This window comes from Giraffa tippelskirchi, chromosome 10 (genome assembly GCF_054371585.1).
Source record: "Giraffa tippelskirchi isolate mGirTip1 chromosome 10, T2T-mGirTip1v1.2.pri, whole genome shotgun sequence".
Classification (NCBI taxonomy): domain Eukaryota; kingdom Metazoa; phylum Chordata; class Mammalia; order Artiodactyla; family Giraffidae; genus Giraffa; species Giraffa tippelskirchi.
This window is the reverse complement of record NC_137284.1, coordinates 97810999-97830268: the sequence shown is the minus strand read 5'-3', so window position 1 is coordinate 97830268 and position 19270 is coordinate 97810999. Positions and strand designations below refer to the sequence as shown.

Genomic DNA, 19270 nt, shown 5'->3' with positions numbered 1-19270 from the left:
GTATTTCTTCTTTGGAGAAATGTCTGTTTAGTTCTTTGGCCCATTTTTTGATTGGGTCGTTTATTTTTCTGGAATTCAGCTGCAGAAGTTGCCTGTATATTTTTGAGATTAATTGTTTGTCTGTTGCTTCGTTTGCTATTATTTTCTCCCATTCTGAAGGCTGTCTTTTCACTTTGCTTATAGTTTCCTTTGTTGTGCAAAAGCTTTTAATTTTAATTAGGTCCCATTTGTTTATTTTTGCTTTTATTTCCAATATTCTGGGAGGTGGGTCATGGAGGATCCTGCTGTGATTTATGTCAGAGAGTGTTTTGCCTATGTTTTCCTCTAGGAGTTTTATAGTTTCTGGTCTTACGTTTAGATCTTTAATCCATTTTGAGTTTATTTTTGTGTACGGTGTTAGGAAGTGTTCTAGTTTCATTCTTTTACAAGTGGTTGACCAGTTTTCCCAGCACCACTTGTTAAAGAGATTGTCTTTTCTCCATTGTATATTCTTGCCTCCTTTGACGAAGATAAGGTGTCCATATGTGCGTGGGTTTATCTCCGGGCTTTCTATTTTGTTCCATTGATCTATATTTCTATCTTTGTGCCAGTACCATACTATCTTCATGACTGTGGCTTTGTAGTAGAGCCTGAAGTCAGGCAGGTTGATTCCTCCAGTTCCATTCTTCTTCCTCAAGATTGCTTTGGCTATTTGAGGTTTCTTATATTTCCATACAAATTGTGAGATGATTTGTTCTAGTTCTGTGAAAAATACCATTGGTAGCTTGATAGGGATTGCATTGAATCTATAGATTGCTTTGGGTAGTATACTCATTTTCACTATATTAATTCTTCCAATCCATGAACACGGTATATTTCTCCATCTGGAAGACATTCTCTTAAGTACCCATCTACTCTACCCTCAGACCTTAAGTTTCTTTCCCTGCAACACAGGGTTAATGAAACCATCACATATTTTGTCAGCTACTCAATCAAAGATTAAAATGTTTAAAACAGTTTTGATTTTTTCATTCAGTGCAGGAAACATTAAATGGTGTGCTTTCATATGAGCCATTGTTTAGGGTGGGGGAAGTGCTTTTAATTTTGTCCTAAAGGAAATCTGCATGATCCATGTACTGTGCAACTACCAAGGGAATTTAATTGGTAGAACAGATTTACACCTGTACATAATACATATTTCCTGCCTCCCCTATGTTGATCTTTTAAATATAAAATACATTTTGTTTTCTTTATTGAGCCTTGAGAAGACGTCTCTTGTCGGTCATTATTTCATAGCTGGGGAAGTACGTGTTCCTAAACAACTGACCGTCCCCTTAGTCATTGTTAGCTATTTAGGTAATGAAGAGAGAGTCATTTTTAATTTTTATAAGACTTAAGTGTTGATAGTGTATATATGTGCTTAATATATTATAGCAATTTAAATGTGAAATTTTTAAAAGTGCATTCAGTATATAAACCTTTCTTGAGCGCAGTAAAGGGCATTATAATACAAATAGACATGGATATATTCTATGTAAAAAGATAAACTACATCCAGAGACTGCACTAGGTCATCTCACTGTTGTAGGCATCAAACACAATTTCTCATTTATAATGAAGAATTGAAAAAGATGCTGACTTCTGAACTCAAGTAGTGAGAAAGTAGGAAATTGAGAGGGAAGGAAATAAAGATAAAGAAAGGACAACAAGGCCCCTTCTCCCTGCCCTGCCACTCACTCTGCTGGACTGGGTTTTACATATGCCAACTCCAGGACCCGCCACATCCATTGCTTTGCATAGTGCTGGCATATCTAATGACATGATCAGGTCCAGGCACTGACTATTAATTCTCAGCCCCTGTCCCCAAGGGGTTTAGAGGTTATCAGGAAGGCACACATGCAAACAAATAGTGTGGTCACCATAACTTGGGGATGGCCCATAGCTAGGCACAAAGCAGAGAATTCTCAACAATCTCTAAAGCTGAACACCAGGCACACGTGGCAGGGAACGAATGCCAGCAGAGGGAGCAGCAGGAGCAAAGGTATGGAGGCCTGAGGGCACCTAGCATGTTTTGAGCACAGTGGCAGGTCAGTGTAGCCAGAGCAAGGGATCCAAGCAGGAGCCAGATCAGCAAGGCCTTCTGTGCCCAGGCAGAGCATTTGTCTCTTTGCAGTCCACAGCAACCTACACAGGTGTTTTTAGGCCAAGAAGTGACCTGAGATAAGACCTCTGTTAATAGAAAGGGCTAACTTCAGTGCAACTGGGCAAACCAAGGGATGCCAGATGCACAGGTGGTAGTGAAATAGGCATGGAGAGCTTTCTCCGGTACTTTCTACAGGCTAGCTTGTTGGCAAAGATTATTTTACTTACTCTTCCAATGGCCCTTTGAGGAGGTAGTATTATTTTCAGTTATATTCACCTGGTTCTCCTCCTCCTAAGTCGCTTCAGTCGTGTCTGACTCTGTGCGACCCCACAGACGGCAGCCCACCAGGCTCCACCGTCCCTGGGATTCTCAAGGCAAGAATACTGGAGTGGGTTGCCATTTCCTTCTCCAATGCATGAAAGTGAAAAGTGAAAGTTAAGTTGCTCAGTCGTGTCCAACTCAGCGACCCCATGGACTGCAGCCTACCAGGCTCCTCTGTCCATGGGATTTTCCAGGCAAGAGTACTGGAGTGGGGTGCCATTGCCTTCTCCAATTCACCTGGTAGATAAGCAAATTTGGGTCTAACCATTTCCTCAGGATTTCATAGGTAGGAAATGGTACTCTCAGAATTTGAACCCAGACCTCAGGACAAGGTTTCTCAACCACTGTGCTCCAGTGCCTCTCTGTAATAGATCACGATCTAAGCAGACAGTGGTGTCTCCATAGCAAGGAAAGACATGACCGTGTTCTCATAACAGCTGAGCAGCATTTGCCAGGGGTATTCCAGATATGGTCTATTTGTGAAGTGACAGGCCTACAGTTCTAAGGTCAAACTTTAGATCCTGGTAGGTGAGTTGGGGAAGGAGGAGAAAGGACCAATGTAAAGACCAAGATAAAACCTCACATTTCAAGAAAATATGCAAGGTGGGTGAGCAAGCTCCCAACAAGGCAGCGAAGGTCAAATCCCAAAGACAGAAGTGGGGTACAAAGTAGGGATGTGTCCCAGTGTTTAGAAGTGGAATACACGTTTGGGATGAGACAAGCTGCAACGCTAGCTTGTGTTGAATTACCTCAATCTTTAAAGCACCCTGACTGCCCAGGTTGGCCACAGCTCCTGGGCTGCAGCTGATCCTGCCTGGATGTGCAGGGAGGGGTAGGTGTGAGTAAATGAAGCAGGTCCTGACATGCACTTTGCATTTAACAGCTTCATTTAAGGTTCTCAGTTTGTCTGCTCGGTTTCTACAGATATTCATGCCATTACAGGAATACATTGTAAAAATAGGAAACAGTTGAGAAAACCCCTATGCCAGTGGGAGAAATGCCTATTTAATCCTGAAAGAAGTTTCTCTGAGACTTCCTCCCTGGTAATTATGTAACTGTTCTCAAAAACAAATACCAGAAGTAAGGAACAGACTTCATGGTGCATTTTACAAGGCACCATTAATCTCTCAGAAAAACAATTAAAATGTTCTGTCAATCATAGCTCACTGTTTGCCTTTTCTATATTATTAGCAATAATATATAGCTGGAAATGGGCATACCAAGACGTGTTCAGGAAGCGGAACTGCATTCATTGGATTTCACTGCCAGTTATTTTGGTTAGGTCAACAGATCCCTATTTCTCACTTTTTCTTAAGTGTCAGGCTTATTACTAATATGTAGGGAGAAATTGTCTAAAATAGTTAACAACCACCAGTTCACCAAAATACTTTGGGTAAGCCTTTCTCTTATTCTAGCTATAAAGGTAGGAATGAGAGTCATTCTCAGATAAAGCGCTCCCCAGAAAGCCCATTCGGCAAATATTTAGGAAGCACTTACTCTGCACCATGCATGGAGCCTGCCATGCATCCTGGTACACCAGAACCTGCCTGACAGAATCACAGCCACCTGCTAAGCCTCACCTCAGATATCTGGGCCTCTGTCAGTCCTCTCTGATGGTCCTTATCAGAACTGATCATCTCTTCTCTTGGCTCCCACCACATTGTGGTTTTTTGTCTATTTTAGGATGTATCAAAGCCCTCTAAGCATTCTGCTTCTCTATCCTCACGGCTCTCTCCCCTCTTCTCTTCCCACATCACGTGTGAGTCCTTCAGAACAGAATAGTGGCTCCCTGTGGTCTCAGGACTGTGGCTTCCCAGTGCTTACCCAGGGCCCCCACTGAGTCTGCTATCAGAAAATGGATGCCGAACTGAATCTGCTGAAAAGAATCTGAAATTTCTTTTTTAACTGAATGTTTTAAGTGAGCGAAAAGACAGTAGGATTATGTCACTGTCTTCCTTTGTTCCTTTTCTCTGTGGTGGCCACATTTAAAGCCTTACAAGGAAAAACATATCCAAATAATTAAGAAATAAATCTAAAAACATTCAGTCTATCTCAGGTAAAGAGAAAACTCATTCTAACATGTATATATATATTATTAAAAATTCTTTTTAATCCTCAGTTTGAAGAGGACCCAAATATGCCTCTCCTGAGCCTTCCTATAAGCAGCTAAGACACCTGGACAATCTCCCATGGCCTGTAGGATAAGGCGAATCTCCTAAGTAGATGGCAGGCAGGGCAGGCAGATTCCCAGAATGCCAAGAGATGCCATTGTTGCTGCTTGGCACTGTCTCCTACGGCCAGAAGTATGAAGGCTGAGAGTTGGGTCTTAGGCTACGTGAGAACTCCCCTGCCAAGAGAGGGGTAGGAGGACTTCCTGTCAGACTCTCCATATACCTCTGGACAATTGCAGGGGTCAACATCAGAGGAATGACTAGGTCAGGAGAGAGCCCTGAAGAAAAATCCAAAACCTGAAGAAGAAAAACAAAGCCTAAAGAAGACAACAGCTTTGAAAATCCCAAGCTTCCCTCTTTCCCGGCTGGAACCATGGAGGTTGCCGAAGAGAAGAAAAAGAAGGTTCCTGCTGTGCCAGAAACCCTTAAGAAAAAGCGAAAGAATTTCGCAGACCTTAAGATCAAGCGCCTGAGAAAGAAGTTTGCCCAAAAGATGCTTCGAAAGGCAAGGAGGAAGCTTATCTATGAAAAAGCTAAGCATTACCACAAGGAATCCAGACAGATGTACAGAACTGAAATTCGAATGGCTAGGATGGCACGAAAAGCCGGCAACTTCTATGTACCTGCGGAACCCAAATTGGCATTTGTCATCAGAATCAGAGGTATCAACGGTGTGAGCCAGAAGGTTCGAAAGGTGCTGCAGCTCCTTCGCCTCCGGCAGATCTTCAATGGCACCTTTGTGAAACTCAACAAGGCATCAATTAACATGCTGAGAATTGTGGAGCCATACATTGCATGGGGGTACCCAAATCTGAAGTCTGTAAATGAATTGATCTATAAGCGTGGTTATGGCAAAATCAACAAGAAGCGAATTGCCCTGACAGACAACGCATTGATTGCTCGATCTCTTGGGAAATACGGAATCATCTGCATGGAGGATCTGATTCATGAGATCTATACCGTTGGAAAACGTTTCAAAGAAGCAAACAACTTCCTGTGGCCCTTTAAATTGTCTTCTCCACGAGGTGGAATGAAGAAAAAGACCACCCATTTTGTAGAAGGTGGAGATGCTGGCAACAGGGAAGACCAGATCAACAGGCTTATTAGAAGGATGAACTAAGGTATCTACCAGGATTATTTTTGTAATCTGGTCAGTTAATAAACAATTGAAACAAATTGAAAAAAAAAAAAAAAGAAAGAAAATCCCAAGCTTCGTCCTTCCTGCTCTTTCATTTTATTACTTCTATATATTAATTATACGGAGCTCTGAGATTTTACTAGCTAGGAGGTGGTGACTGTTAATCTACCATTTCAACAGCATAAAAGTTTCTTTGTACCTCATAGGTGGTTTCTCAGAGATTTTAGATCTCTTCTTGTGAGCAAAACAGAACAAAACAAAACAAACAAAAATAAGCAAAACACTTCAGTATTTCTAGGAGTCAGTCACCATTTGTTTCATTATTGATATCTGGGCCAAGTGAATGTTAGCTCCTTTTCCAGACACACTTCTTTCTCTCAACTCCTGTGATACAAGGTGGATTTACTATAATAAGGATAAGAGTAAGACATGTCAGTGGTAGTCGCTCAGTTGTGTCCAACTCTTAGTGACCCCATAGATTGTAGTCCACCAGACTCCTCTGTCCATGGAATTCTCCAGGCAAGAACACTGGAATGGGTAGACATTCCCTTCTCTAGGGGATCTTCCCAACCCAGGGAACAAACCTGGCTGCCCACATTGTAGGCAGATTCTTTGCCATCCAAGCCATCAGAGAAGCCCCAAGACATGTCAATTTGATCCCAAATAGTTTCCCTATCAACAAAGTATAGCAAATCAGGATAATTTAATATAAATTAATAATAATTTAACATAATAATTAATAATAATTTAATATAAATTAAATAATAATATAACTCATTATTCAGTTAAGCATAGGTAGAACTAGAAAGCTGCCATTAAAAAATGATGATGATGTGTAATGTGGATTTTAGATGTGACTGGTATCTAATACACAGCCAGGAACACAGTTTTAGCACATTTACCATTTTATCAATGAGTGGAATGAGCAAGTTAAGAGGACTCTCAACTTACAAATGACAATGATTATAACAACCTTGTTAACATCTATGATAAAAGTAATATCAAAGTGATTTTTGGCAAGTTACAAATATTCTATACAAATATGATTAAAAACCAATACAAAGTGAGATAATGTTAAAAGACTAGGAATACAACATATAGCTATTAACTGGGAAACAAATAGGCAAAAATATGAAGAATAAGAAAATACCAGGAAAGGGTTTCTCCTGGTATTTCTATGGGAGCTTGTGATGTGAAAAATCAAGATGCTTGGTGAACACAATGGATATGGAAACCCTTTGTAATAATTCCCTAGCCGCTAAGGGACCAAGATCTCCTGGGTGAAAATCACTATCGTAAACATACCCTTGAATGAATCCATCAAGTCCCATACCCCTTGGACAAAAGGGGACCCAAACTAAGTCTTATCAATTGTTCCTGAACATTAAACATCTCAATAATTTAATGATATTTTAAAGGAAATATAATAAATAGACTCAAAAGGAGAATGCAATCCAAAAAAAAAAAAGTCATAGACAAGATTCTCTACTTTATTTGCTATGAATCAGACATACTAAATATGGGTTCTGTTTTGAGCTTATGAGGGAGGTGGAGATGCTGGAAAGATCCTATAGAAGAGCAAAAGGAAAGAGATAGGGATGAAGAGAAACCCAGGTAGGGCTGGGGAGGGACTGTCTTGTCTGGCAATTCGTTAGAAGAGTTGAAAGGGAACATAAAATGTCAGCTGCTTTTAGTTGTTGCTAGGATCTTATGAGACTTACAAGGGAATTATTGCTCAGATGCAATCACTGCTCAGGACAAGGAAAAAGGAGGAAAGAGTTAGTTTCTTTAAAAAAAGCAAAAAAAATGTTAGATTACGTTGGAGAAGAAATTCCAAGTAATGAGTGGTTAATCCCAGGAATGTGTCACAAGAGGTTGTTTCGTAACAGTTGTGTGTTAAATTCCTAATTTGTCTATGTAGCGTCTCAAATCCTTCTATCTCTACAATTACAATTTGGTGTGTAAGAATACTGACACAGAGTCTCATAACTAAGCATAGGCATATGTATGAACACTTTCCTCTATTCCTGCAGGATACCTGGTTTGTTTGGGGGCAGAGAGGAGTTGATGTGGCATTGTGTTAACAGTGGTTGAGAATGCAAGTGGTAAACATCTGAAAGTAGAACACTGAAAAATGCATGCATTGTGTGTTCCAAAAGGTCAGTATGAAACATTATCTTTATGGCAAGCCTGCCCATCCACTCCCTCCTACACATTGCATATTCACACAATTTTGCAGCTTGTATAAACCCCTATTGTGATTTAAACTCATGAGACAGTGTGGCTTCTGCAGAGGGTGGCTGTTTTGTGACTTTAGACCAGTGTTTCTTTATACTAGTTGCAAATCATCTGGGGAACATTTAAAAATACTGTTGTGCGTGCCCCATCCTTAGAAATTCTGATTGAATTGGTCTAGGCTGAGGCCTAGGCCTATGTATTATTAATTTTATTTTTTGGAAAGCTCCCCAGGTGATGCTAATGTACAGCTGGAATTGAGTCTGGTTTCAACTCAGAATTTCTCTATAATAAAGCCATGCATCATGACAAAACTGTAAGCACTACAATGGGACAATTATTACTTCTCTAGGTCCTCATCCGTCAGAGTCCTTAGAATTTTTATGGAATATGATGTTTGTCACTCAAATTTCTATTAAAAAAATGCTTTCTGGAACTCTGCTCTAGCAGCTATATAAGAGAGACATTGCACATAGGATAAATCTCATGTTACTTATGTAATTCAGTCCTGATGTTTTTCCCTTTCCTTTGCTCATTCTTTCTATTCTCCCCAAGAGGAAGGTCAGCTGGTTAAGAGTATCAGAACATTATCCCTGGCATCCCTTTTTTAACTTGGGTTCATGGTTCAGGCATATACTAGGAATGGAGCTGACAACATGCACTGGTTTCTCTCCTGATGGTGTAGAGGCCACAGGAAGCTTCACAGGACCTAGGGATGGCAGTGTCCTACATTCTCCAGACCTGGCACAGAGAAGAGACCCCAAGTCACTGAGAAGTACTTTACTGATGCCAATCACTCCTCAGAACAGATGGGGAAACTGAGTCTCAGAGAAAACCTGAATTGCAGCCCTCTCTTGGACACTGACCTCAAGTATTACCTTGGGCCTTGGAAAAGTCACTTGGACCCTTTGGACAGCAGTTTCTTCATCTATAGCAATCAAGACGTTGAATTGGACGATTGCTAAGTCACTTTTTATTTCTAAAATTCTGTGATTCCAGTTAACCAGTATTTATAAAAGTGTGGAACACTATAAAAGCACATAGAAGTCCATGCAGAGAAAAGGGTGGAGGACCCCTCATCAATACTATTTTTATTACCTTCTTCGTAGATTTTACCAGTTGTCATTTTTACTTTTAATATTAAGGCTGTGAGACTTCATCATTTTTTAAATACTGAGCTATCAACAGATGGCATGCTAAATACAAATATACAACAAACAAACATTTGGTCCTGAAGAAGATCAAGAACTGGAGTTCATTTCCCCTTCTCATTTGGGTTCAGAACTCTGTGGTCTTTCCTTTTATTGCCCATGCCTCCAAATTGGCTGTTTGTGTTCCAAGATAGATCAGTTCCAAAGTTGGTTACAAACTTTCCGTACTTTTTATTTTTTTTTAACCAGCCAATTCCTCTTGGTTCACATAACAGAAGAGTGCATCATCACTTGCAACTTTAGTTAAAGCAATGGCGTTAATAAAGTCTAGCTAAATAGAAAATGCTCAGACTTTCTGAGTGCTGACAGTTGTCAAATTCACCTAGTTCATATGGCCACATTTCTGAAGTTCTTTTTAACAGCCCATCTGTGAGCAATAGGATCAGATGACTAAGAACTCTAGGGCAGAAGCACTATTACTTTGAATCAGATTTTCCCATTACCCAGCTATAAAGAGTCTGTTTCTCTCTGACTCGTATAAAGTTCAGCATTTAAGACCCTATGTGATTTTAATCCCATCACTTAGCACCCTGGCTGTATGAATCTGAAGGAAAACATGAATTTGTTTGAACTCCAGATGCCCTGAACATTCTCTGGTAACTCATCAGCTGCCTAAGCTAAAGCTATAGGTTTAAATCTAAATCTAACTCTGTATGTTTCAACCTAAATTTCATGATAAACAAAAACTGAATGTGTCTGTCTTCCCTGTCATTGACCACTCTTTTTCCAAAATTACCATGACTGCATTAGGACAACCGAATGCAGTCAACAAATGTAATCACTAGCCCCTGGCCAGATAATAATACATTCCAAATTTTCTTTCCAAAAGGAGATTTTATCAAGTTTGTGCTCTTATAAATAGGAAAAAGAGAGAAATATAACTTGGCAAATGGAAGCATTCATTAATTTATCCATTTATTCAACAAACATTACTTTAATATCTACTACATTCCAGGGAGCTTATAGTCTATCAGCATTAATAACTTCACACACACAATCAAACCATTAAATAAGTGTGGGGTAGGTTGGATGAAAAAAATGGTCTGGTTTAAATTCAAGAGGTTAGTGATTCGGGGAGGGGCAAGAAAGTGATTCTTCTATTACCTTAAAAGTAAGGAAGTGTACCACAGAAAGACATCACCCCTCCTTGATAATGATTGTTGAGCAAGCTTGAGCAGCCAGAAGCCATCCCTATTTTATTTGCACTGTCCCGTTTTCAAAGACACTTGTACCCAAATCATAGATCCTATCCTGGTTCTGTTTCTTCATTTCATTTATTCCGTCTTCAAAAAGTAGGTACTTCATAACTACTGAATAAACTCACAAGGCCACAGTACTGTAAACCAAAAGTGCCTGAAATAAATATGCAAGCATTCTAGGCCATAAATGTTTCTAAAGTTTAGGTTACAGCCTCATCATATTGTATTCTGATTTTCTAGAGCAGCAGATCACAACCAGGGATAATTTTTTGCTCTCCTCACAGGGAACATTTGGCAATGTCTGGAGACATTTTAGTTGTAACAATTTAGGAGGTGCTACTGGCATCTGGTGGTTAGAAGACAGGAATGTTGAGAATCACACTATAGTGCCCAGGACAGCCCCCCAACCCTCACCCTAACAACAAAGAACTAGCTGACCCAAAATGCCAATAGTGCCCAGATGAAGAAACCCTGTAAGAGAGATTGGAAGTTGTGTCTTGAGAGCCACATAATGGGCTGTGATTATTCTTGCTTAGGCCTTGCAAGGACCCTAGTGTAAATCCTTTTCCTCACTAGCCAAGCAATGTTCAAACCTGCAGAGATTTATTTCATTCATTTTCTATTTGTTTAATAAACAGACTGGAAGCACTGGAGGGAAAAATATTCCAGCAGTGAAGTAAGATGAAAGCTATTAGTAACCCTAGTTTGACTTAAGTGAATAGTAGGAAACAACATCTGCCATCAGGAAGTGAGTTGTAGAAACTGAAAAAAAAAAAAGTTAAGAGTGTTTAAAAAGCTCTGGTTCAAACAAATGTCTACATGAACCAATGGGTAGCTTGAAAACAGTGAAGACATTTCCGTTTCTTATGTCTTTGATAGAATGGAAAGAGCTTTTATTTTCTTTAGCATGGTAATCATTCATATTTATCCTATGACATGCCCTAAAGCTTAAAGAATAACAAACTCCTAAGGGTAAACACAGAATTTTGTGAGCGAATGAGACCTCTGGATGAATCTTTATCATCGTATGCTTGGATAAAACAAGATTTCCATGCATTAAACAGTACAAGACTTTCTATTTGGGAAGTAAGCTTCCACCACTTTGAAGGGCTCTAGCTACTTCTCAAGGATAACAAACATAAGCTCCCCCAAGGTATGACTCCTCCCCTGTTCAAGTTCAGTGCTCTAGTCTCAGTGCTCCTACCACCAGCCCTTGCTTGCTTATTTTCACACTGTTCGCTGTTCCATGTCACTTATTTGGTAATACTCAACATCAACAAGTGTCACCAAATAAATCAATACCAGAAGCCTGAAAATTTTAAAAAAGGAATCAAAGCATATGCAGCCTGCTTTGTACTAAGCCATCTGAAACTAGGTACTTTTTGTAATAATGAAAATGTGAGGCCATGTGGATGGGAGAGATGGTTCCAGATTCCTGAAAAAGGCTCATAGTCAACTGGTCTCAGATGCAACAAGTGTGGTTTTAGGTTCCTGCCTTGGATCCCCAGAAGAAAGAGTACTCAGCTTACTCAAGGAGGTATAAAAATGCTCTGGAACCCCCAAATCATCTCATCATCGAGGACAGTTTTTAACAATTTCAAAAGGATGTATATTCATTTCAAAGGAATGCCTTGAAAAGTATCACAAACTAGGGGCTTAAAGCAATAGAAATTTATAGTCTCATAGTTTTGGAGGCTAGATATCCAAAATCAACATGTCAGCAAGACCATGCGCCCTTTGAAACCTGCAGGGGAATCCATCCTGTCTCTCTCTAACTTCTCCTGGTTTTCTGGCCATCTTTGGCATTCCTTGGCGTGCAGCTGCATAACTTCAATCAATAACATGGCCTTCTTGTGTCTTCACATTACACCATCTTCTTAGAAGGGTGCCTGCCATCTCAGATGGGGAGCCCACTCTACACCAGTGTGACCTCATCCTAATTACATCCACAAGATCCTGTCTCCAAATAAGGTCACATTCCAAGGTACTGGGGATTCAGACTTCAATATATTTTTTGACAGGGAACACAATTCAAGGCACAACAGGATGTAAACTATGAAAGTATATTTTTGTTATCAAAACAGGGAAATTTAACTTTAATACAAACCCAAGGACCATTTATACTCCCTCTTACAAAGAGCAAAAGATGGAGAAACCTGGTGGCTCCCTTCAGGCTAAAAGTGAAAAGAAAAGAAGAATAAGGCAAAAAGGAATTAATCTAAAGCAAAGAGTCGTGTCTACTTGGTGTTGCTGCCATGTTCAGACACATCCATGAACTCAGTCAGCTGGAGCATCTTCTCCCCCAGGGCATGTATGCTTCAAGTTTATAATAAACTCCAGAAGGCTAATGCACACGCAAGAGATGAACTAATTCTTATTTGCTCAATGGCAGGATGCAGAATAAGCACCCCCCTGCACAAAATGATTTCAGGAATGCCAAAAGGGTCTCTCATTCCAAAAGAGCTCCTCCATCCTCCCAACACTGTTACTGAAATCCCTGACACTTCCCCACTTCTCCTGGTTTGGGTGCCTGGGCCAGAAGCTCCTGATGTAGTACTGACCACTGCCCTTGACACTATTCCAAATATTTTGCCTAAGTTATTTAATACACAGAATAATCCTATGAAGTGAAGTGAAGAAGTCGCTCAGTTGTGTCCAACTCTTTGCGACCCCGTGGACTGTAGCCCACCAGGCTCCTTGGTCCATGGGATTTTCCAGGCATGAATACTGGAGTGGGTTGCCATTTCCTTCGCTAGGGGATCTTCCCAAGCCAGGGATCGAACCCAGGTCTCCCGCATTGTAGGCAGATGTTTTACCATCTGAGCTACCAGGGAAGCCCATGAAGTAGATACTATTATACCTAAAATTTACAGGTAAGAAACTAAGGCACAGGGAGATTTAATAATCTTAGCAAAGCTGAGATCCAAAGTGGCCCCCAAGCTATCAGCCATGTTACCATATTGCCTTTCAATAGTAGGGAGCAACACAGTAACTAACTTACTATCATGCCCACTTAGATCAGAGTGTTAGGATATTGAAGCCTCTCAGTAGAGAACTATGACAGCGTAAAACAGTTTTTGTTTTTCAAAGTGTCTTCCCTGTACCACTTGTATCAAAATGAAGGAAGAGGTACACACACCTGGACTCTACCCTCAGACACAACTGATTCAGAATCTCAGTGCCCATAAATCTGCATTTTGATAAACAAATGAGTGGATTAATGTTTGAGAACCACTGGCCCTACAGAAACGAAATAGGAAAAAAGTCCAATGTTAAAGTTAACTAGAAAAAGCCCCAGAGAGGTGACAAGGCAATGAGGACCCCATTATCAATGGTCAAATGACTCAGGGTGTCTGAGCAGAGAAGATCTTGGTTGCTGCAGAGTGAAGGTAATGCTGAGCATGGAGGTTTGATAGCAGAACTATGCCAGCCACAGCCTCTGACTTGCATACGCATGCCCTGTCCTGTTAGAAATGGTTATTTGCTGAGTCAGGACAGCATTTTCTGTTCATTTGAATGAAAAGCATGGTTGCAGGCAAGGGAGAGCAACCAGAGCACATAGATTCAGAAATTCTTGCCCTGACTCTGTTTGAATCAGCAGGGTTTCATAAACAGAATGAGTACTAGTGTGAGATTAAAGCAAGTGGTATGATGGAGGATCCAAGAGACCTAAGTCCTGTGTTTGGTTCAGTCACTGATTATAGCCTCCCTGAAGCTCAGGCTCTTGATCTGTAAAATGGGGGAAATAACACCTGCTTTGAAGGTCCTCACATACAGGATGTGAACTCATTAAGACACAGTACTCTATTATGTACATTATTGCTATTACAAAGCCTCTAAAAATCTCTTGACTCAGAATATATATGCCACACTCATGCCCTAAGACCATTAATGACACAACAAAGGACAACTGGAAATGATGCTCTGCCTTACTCTGTGCACCCCCCTATGCCTCTGCCAGGAAAGACAACATAGTCACCTAAATTCATTCTAAAGTACAAATTACATTGTAGGCCTCCTGCGCTGGGGAAACACACACACACACACACACACACACACACACACACACACACACACACACACACACACACGAGGAAAAGTGGAGGCTAAAGACACCAAAGGACAAATGCACTCTTCTCACCCTATCTCATCCACACTGGTGTGCTCTACTAAGTCTCTGAAGAGCTGGGCTGCTATTTCTGTTTCTACCTCTGCTTCCCCTCCTCAGCATACTCTAGTGCACACCCCTTGCTTTTGGGCCAGATCAGTACAGTTGTAGTTATTCAGATCATTGCAGCAAAACTCTACCAAGCAACAACATAATTAGTATTTTCTAAATCATTCTTCCTTAAATCTGAAACTTCTGAGTCCGAATTGCCTCCTCCTCTGTAGGCTTTCCATGCCTTTCAAGTAACTTACTCTCCACTTCATTTTGATCAAATCACGGTATTACATAGCTATGGCAAAAAAGAATATAATTTTGAATAAAATAGGATACCAAAAGAAATTGATAAATAAAAGTGTACTTGTGAAATCAGGACTAGAATTCATAGTAGATAATATGATGGTTAATGTATGCCTACATCCTTTCAATGGCTATTTATAGCACCTTTAAAATATATATATTGATGGAATATTTGCTAATTAATGTATGCATAATACTATTAGGAATTGTGGAGGATACCAAGATGGGTGCAGTGGACACCAACTTGCCCTAGATCCTGGTTTGCTCCATTCATTCATTAGTTAAGTGACCTTTTCTTGTCAGGGAAATAAAAGACTATTTCCTATTCTTATTATGAAAATAACCTAGAACTTCACAAGTTTGTGAAGAGAAGCAGATGAGTGAAATAGGACACTAAAGGTGTAAAATATCTATTCTGAGTTCTCTGTAATGTCTGAGAAGCAATCCAGAGGGAGAGACTCAAGGGTTCCAGCTAGAGGCCCAGGTCAAGGACTGCAGGTCCCCTTTGCACCCTTCCCTGTACACCCAGCCCTCTCCTGTCACTCACAGAGGTATGTAAATACCCACCTTTCTGTTCCCCAGTTTGAAACTCTGATTGCTACTGCAGCCTCTCCCTTCAAATCCAAAGGCAGCCCAGTGCTCTCCCACAGGGTGAAGTTGCCTAGCACCTGCTACCCCAAGGCAATCCAAGAACACTTCAATGTTCCCACCCCTGGTTTAAATTCTTCCTAGTTCTATGTGTAGATTCTCTGGAAGTCCAAACAATCACAAGCATTAAGGATACAATACAGGCCTCCTCTTTTCAGTCAAGGCTGCAAGAACACTGCAGCTTTCACTGCTGCTTTTTCCTCTCAGTGTTGCCAGTTCAGTTCAGTAAATAAATGGATATTTGCCCTTGCCCCTGAGAAAACACATAGGCATTAGGGCAGAGTTCCTGTGTTCTGGTAACATTTAATTGTGCTAGTTCTCAACCCTCTCTACACCCACACACTCATGGACCACATTTATTCCACTGACTTCAAAGGCCATTCAACATGTTGTAAATATGTGTGAGAACACTGAGGGGAGTTTGACATTAGTTTCAACCCTCTTTCTGTATGTGTGGGTTTGGTTCATGTAGTAGGTAGGATTTTAGAAGTACGCATTTGATTTTTAAAACATTCATTTGTTTATACTGAGTTTAAAATCATAAAAAATAAATCAGGATTTCTATTGCCAGTTTTTGTGTTTCTCATAATAGATAATAGGCATTCATCCTTGTCCAATAAATATTTATAGGTTTAAATTAGGAAAAGCTTTTCAAGAGAATTTCCATTCATTCTTTATCCACCAACTTCCATATGCCAGCCAGCACAGGAGGAGTTTCAGGAAAGAAGCAGGAGGCAGACTAGGGCTTCCAGGCACAGAGGGAAAAGAGTATTGACAACAGAAAGAAGCTGTCATTAAATCCATACAGATGTTGTCATTCACTAGTTCACTTTCTTGTATAAGATTCACCAGGCCCACCCCAGAGAGTGTGATCTAGGTCTGAAAGGAGCCTAAGAATCTGCATTTTAACAGGTATCCTCCCTCCCATTAACCTTTGCCACACTACCCCTGTGCTAGTGCATTCAACACATTATATTCAAAAGTCCAGATACAGTGGCATGTCTTCAAGGTAGAGCTGACTCTTAGTCTTTGCTGCATATCTGGGTAGAAATCCAAGCATATTAGCAACATGAGCTGAAAACACTATCAACTGTGTACAATTTTTCTAATATTCAGTTTAATATGAATTGTTGAAAGTTTAAAATGCTGTATTTTCTTCTTATATATTTCTGGACTTTGCTCCAGGACCAAATTGCAGGATATTTATATACATTCATTGTGTATGTTTTTCTATAAGCATGAAAATGGAATTATATAACAGAAAAAGAATAATATAATGAAAAATAAAATGATCATCAAAATAAAGGTTGTTTGTTTTAGAATTATATTAGTCATCTATAGCTGCATAACCAATGACCTCAAAATTCAGTGGCTTAGTACAGAAAATATTTAAATCACCTAACAGTGCGTCTGAAATCCAAATGTGACTTAGCTGAGTGGTTCTGTAAAGGGCTTCTCATAGGCTTTAATCCATGTGGCAGGGCTGGGGTTCATCTCAAGGCCCAACTGGGGAAAGACCCACTTCCAAGTTCACTCATGTGGCCACTGGTAGGATTCAGTTCCTCCCAGGGTGCTGGTTTGAGGACTTAGTTCCTCAATGGCTATTGGCTAGAGTTTTGCCTCAGTTAACTTCCTCACACACTTCTCCATAAGGCAGCTCACAACTTGGCACCTGGCTTCCCGCAGAGCAAGCAAGCAAGAGAGCAAGAAAGGAAGGCAGATGATACCATGGTCTTTTGTAACCTAATCATGGAAGTCACTACCCCATCATTTTTTCCACATTTTATTATTTAGAAGCAAATCAACAAATCCAGCCCACTCTAAAGTGGGGGGAACGTTACAGAAAGGCATAAATACCAAGAAGTTGAAGAGGAGGGATCATTGGGAGCCATGTTAGATGTTGTCTATCACAGAACACATGAATTTGTTTTTTTTATTGTCAATTTATCATCCTACTTATGGTTTCCTAAAACTAAATGTAAATGTAAAACAAACTTTTCTGATACAGGTTAGGGAGTGTATTCTAGGGGTAGAGTATAGTAGTGCTGAAAAGATTCTGAAGTTACTAATTGAACTTAGGTTTCTAAATGAGGAGGTGTACACCTACTATGCTAACCAAAAGGAAAGAATGTTAGTTACTATATCGCTTTCAGAATGCTTTCTGATATAGGTAACTGAAAATCTGAATAGATGTGGCTTAAAAATAAAAGCATAAGGAGAAGTCTAGAGGCAAATAGCTACCGAATTGTTTCAGTAGATTGGTAGAGAAAAAGCAGCATCTTCTTCTATTCTCTTGGTCTTTTAATTATATATGTCAATGTCACCTCATAGTCAAAAGATGACTTCTCTACATTAAGGCAATACATCATTTTTTAAGTAGGATGAAAAGGGCAAAGAGCCATACCAAATGCTTCTGTTTCTTCTCATAAGAAAGATAAAACTTTCTGGAAGTTTAGCCCAGCAGACTTCCACTTAATCTCATTGGCTAGAACAGGGTCACATGTCTACTCTAAACTGACCACTTAACAAGGAAACTAAGATTAACATGGCAAGTCTAAATCATCTATAACTTATCTCTAAGATAAAAGAATTATTTCCATGACCTGAACAAATGAAGCTTCACTGGCAGAAAAGTGGGACTGTGGGTGTCAGGCAGACAACACACATCTTCTATAAACATCTTGTTTGTTATTATTTATGTGTTCCATATATCCAGTATAGTCACAGTTTCATAATTTTATCACAATTTTCACAAAAATCTAAAATGATATTTTCCCATGGAAACAGAATAGGCAAGCATCTTTGCTTATTAAATCCCAAATGTACTTAAAGTTTCCTTCTTGGAAATTCTTTATCCAGAAATAAAATGTCCAAATTTTGAGACAAAAATGAGCCCATGTTTTTTAATCCTGTATACATGTAAAATTTTTTTTAATATTTCCATCGCATACATTTAACAAAATGACTTACTACACTAGCCAACAACTATTATTAAAACACAATGAGACAGATTGCTTTTCTTAATGTCTGCTGCTAGATTTTTGCTAACTTATGTTTCAAAAATTATAGCATCATAAGTCAATGTTGTACAAAAGTATTTAATGTCATTTATAAAAATCTAATAACATAAACTCTTGACTCCTTATAAAGCATCTATTAAGACATACAAATACTGAAGTTTATTTATGCCTTTGATTTTGAAGTCTGATTCTTGCCAGAAGGGCAACTTGTTCCATAGTTTACAGAACAGAAAATCAGCTCATGGAGGAGCAGCTCAACCTCATCTGAAATACCCCATTCTAAGAAACTAAATGGCACCTGCATGTCTTGGCTTTTGTGTTTGTCCAAAAGCAAACCTCTAATTCTTGCTCTGCTCCAAATCTAGGTGAGCAAATACAGTTCGCTCTGAGTAACACCTGCTCTGAGACTTCCTCTAGAGGGGTAGGAGGGTCATGTCCCTGAGGAATAGGACTCCAGAGTGACAGCTTTGATGAGGGATAAATCAAACCGATGATGCAGATGAACAATGAGCACACCAGAGATAATCAGAAAAAGGCACCACTTTTCATTCAATGATATTCAAATTCACATACAAGCCTAGTCGCCTTTTCCATTGGCTATGGAATGTAGCATCCAGATGATGGAGGGTCTGTGGTGATAGCAGACAGTAGTGGAAAAGCCCAGGAAAGTTTCTAAGCCTGAATTCCAAGCCTGTGCCTGCCGTTAAGTGGAAAAGTATTCTTGATCTGGTCATCTGACAG

The 19270-nt window shown here is 39.8% G+C and overlaps 2 protein-coding genes and 1 pseudogene across 9 annotated transcripts in view; 2 read left to right on the top strand and 1 right to left on the bottom strand.

Moving 5' to 3' along the window:
- Window positions 1-19270, bottom strand: part of TFEC (transcription factor EC) — a 751469-nt gene that overhangs the window by 617629 nt on the left and 114570 nt on the right. The window lies entirely within an intron of this gene.
- Window positions 1-19270, top strand: part of CAV1 (caveolin 1) — a 37177-nt gene that overhangs the window by 10435 nt on the left and 7472 nt on the right. The window lies entirely within an intron of this gene.
- Window positions 2290-5816, top strand: LOC145524852 (large ribosomal subunit protein uL30 pseudogene; annotated as a pseudogene). Its single transcript, XR_014067887.1, has one exon. The product of XR_014067887.1 is annotated as a large ribosomal subunit protein uL30 pseudogene (transcript).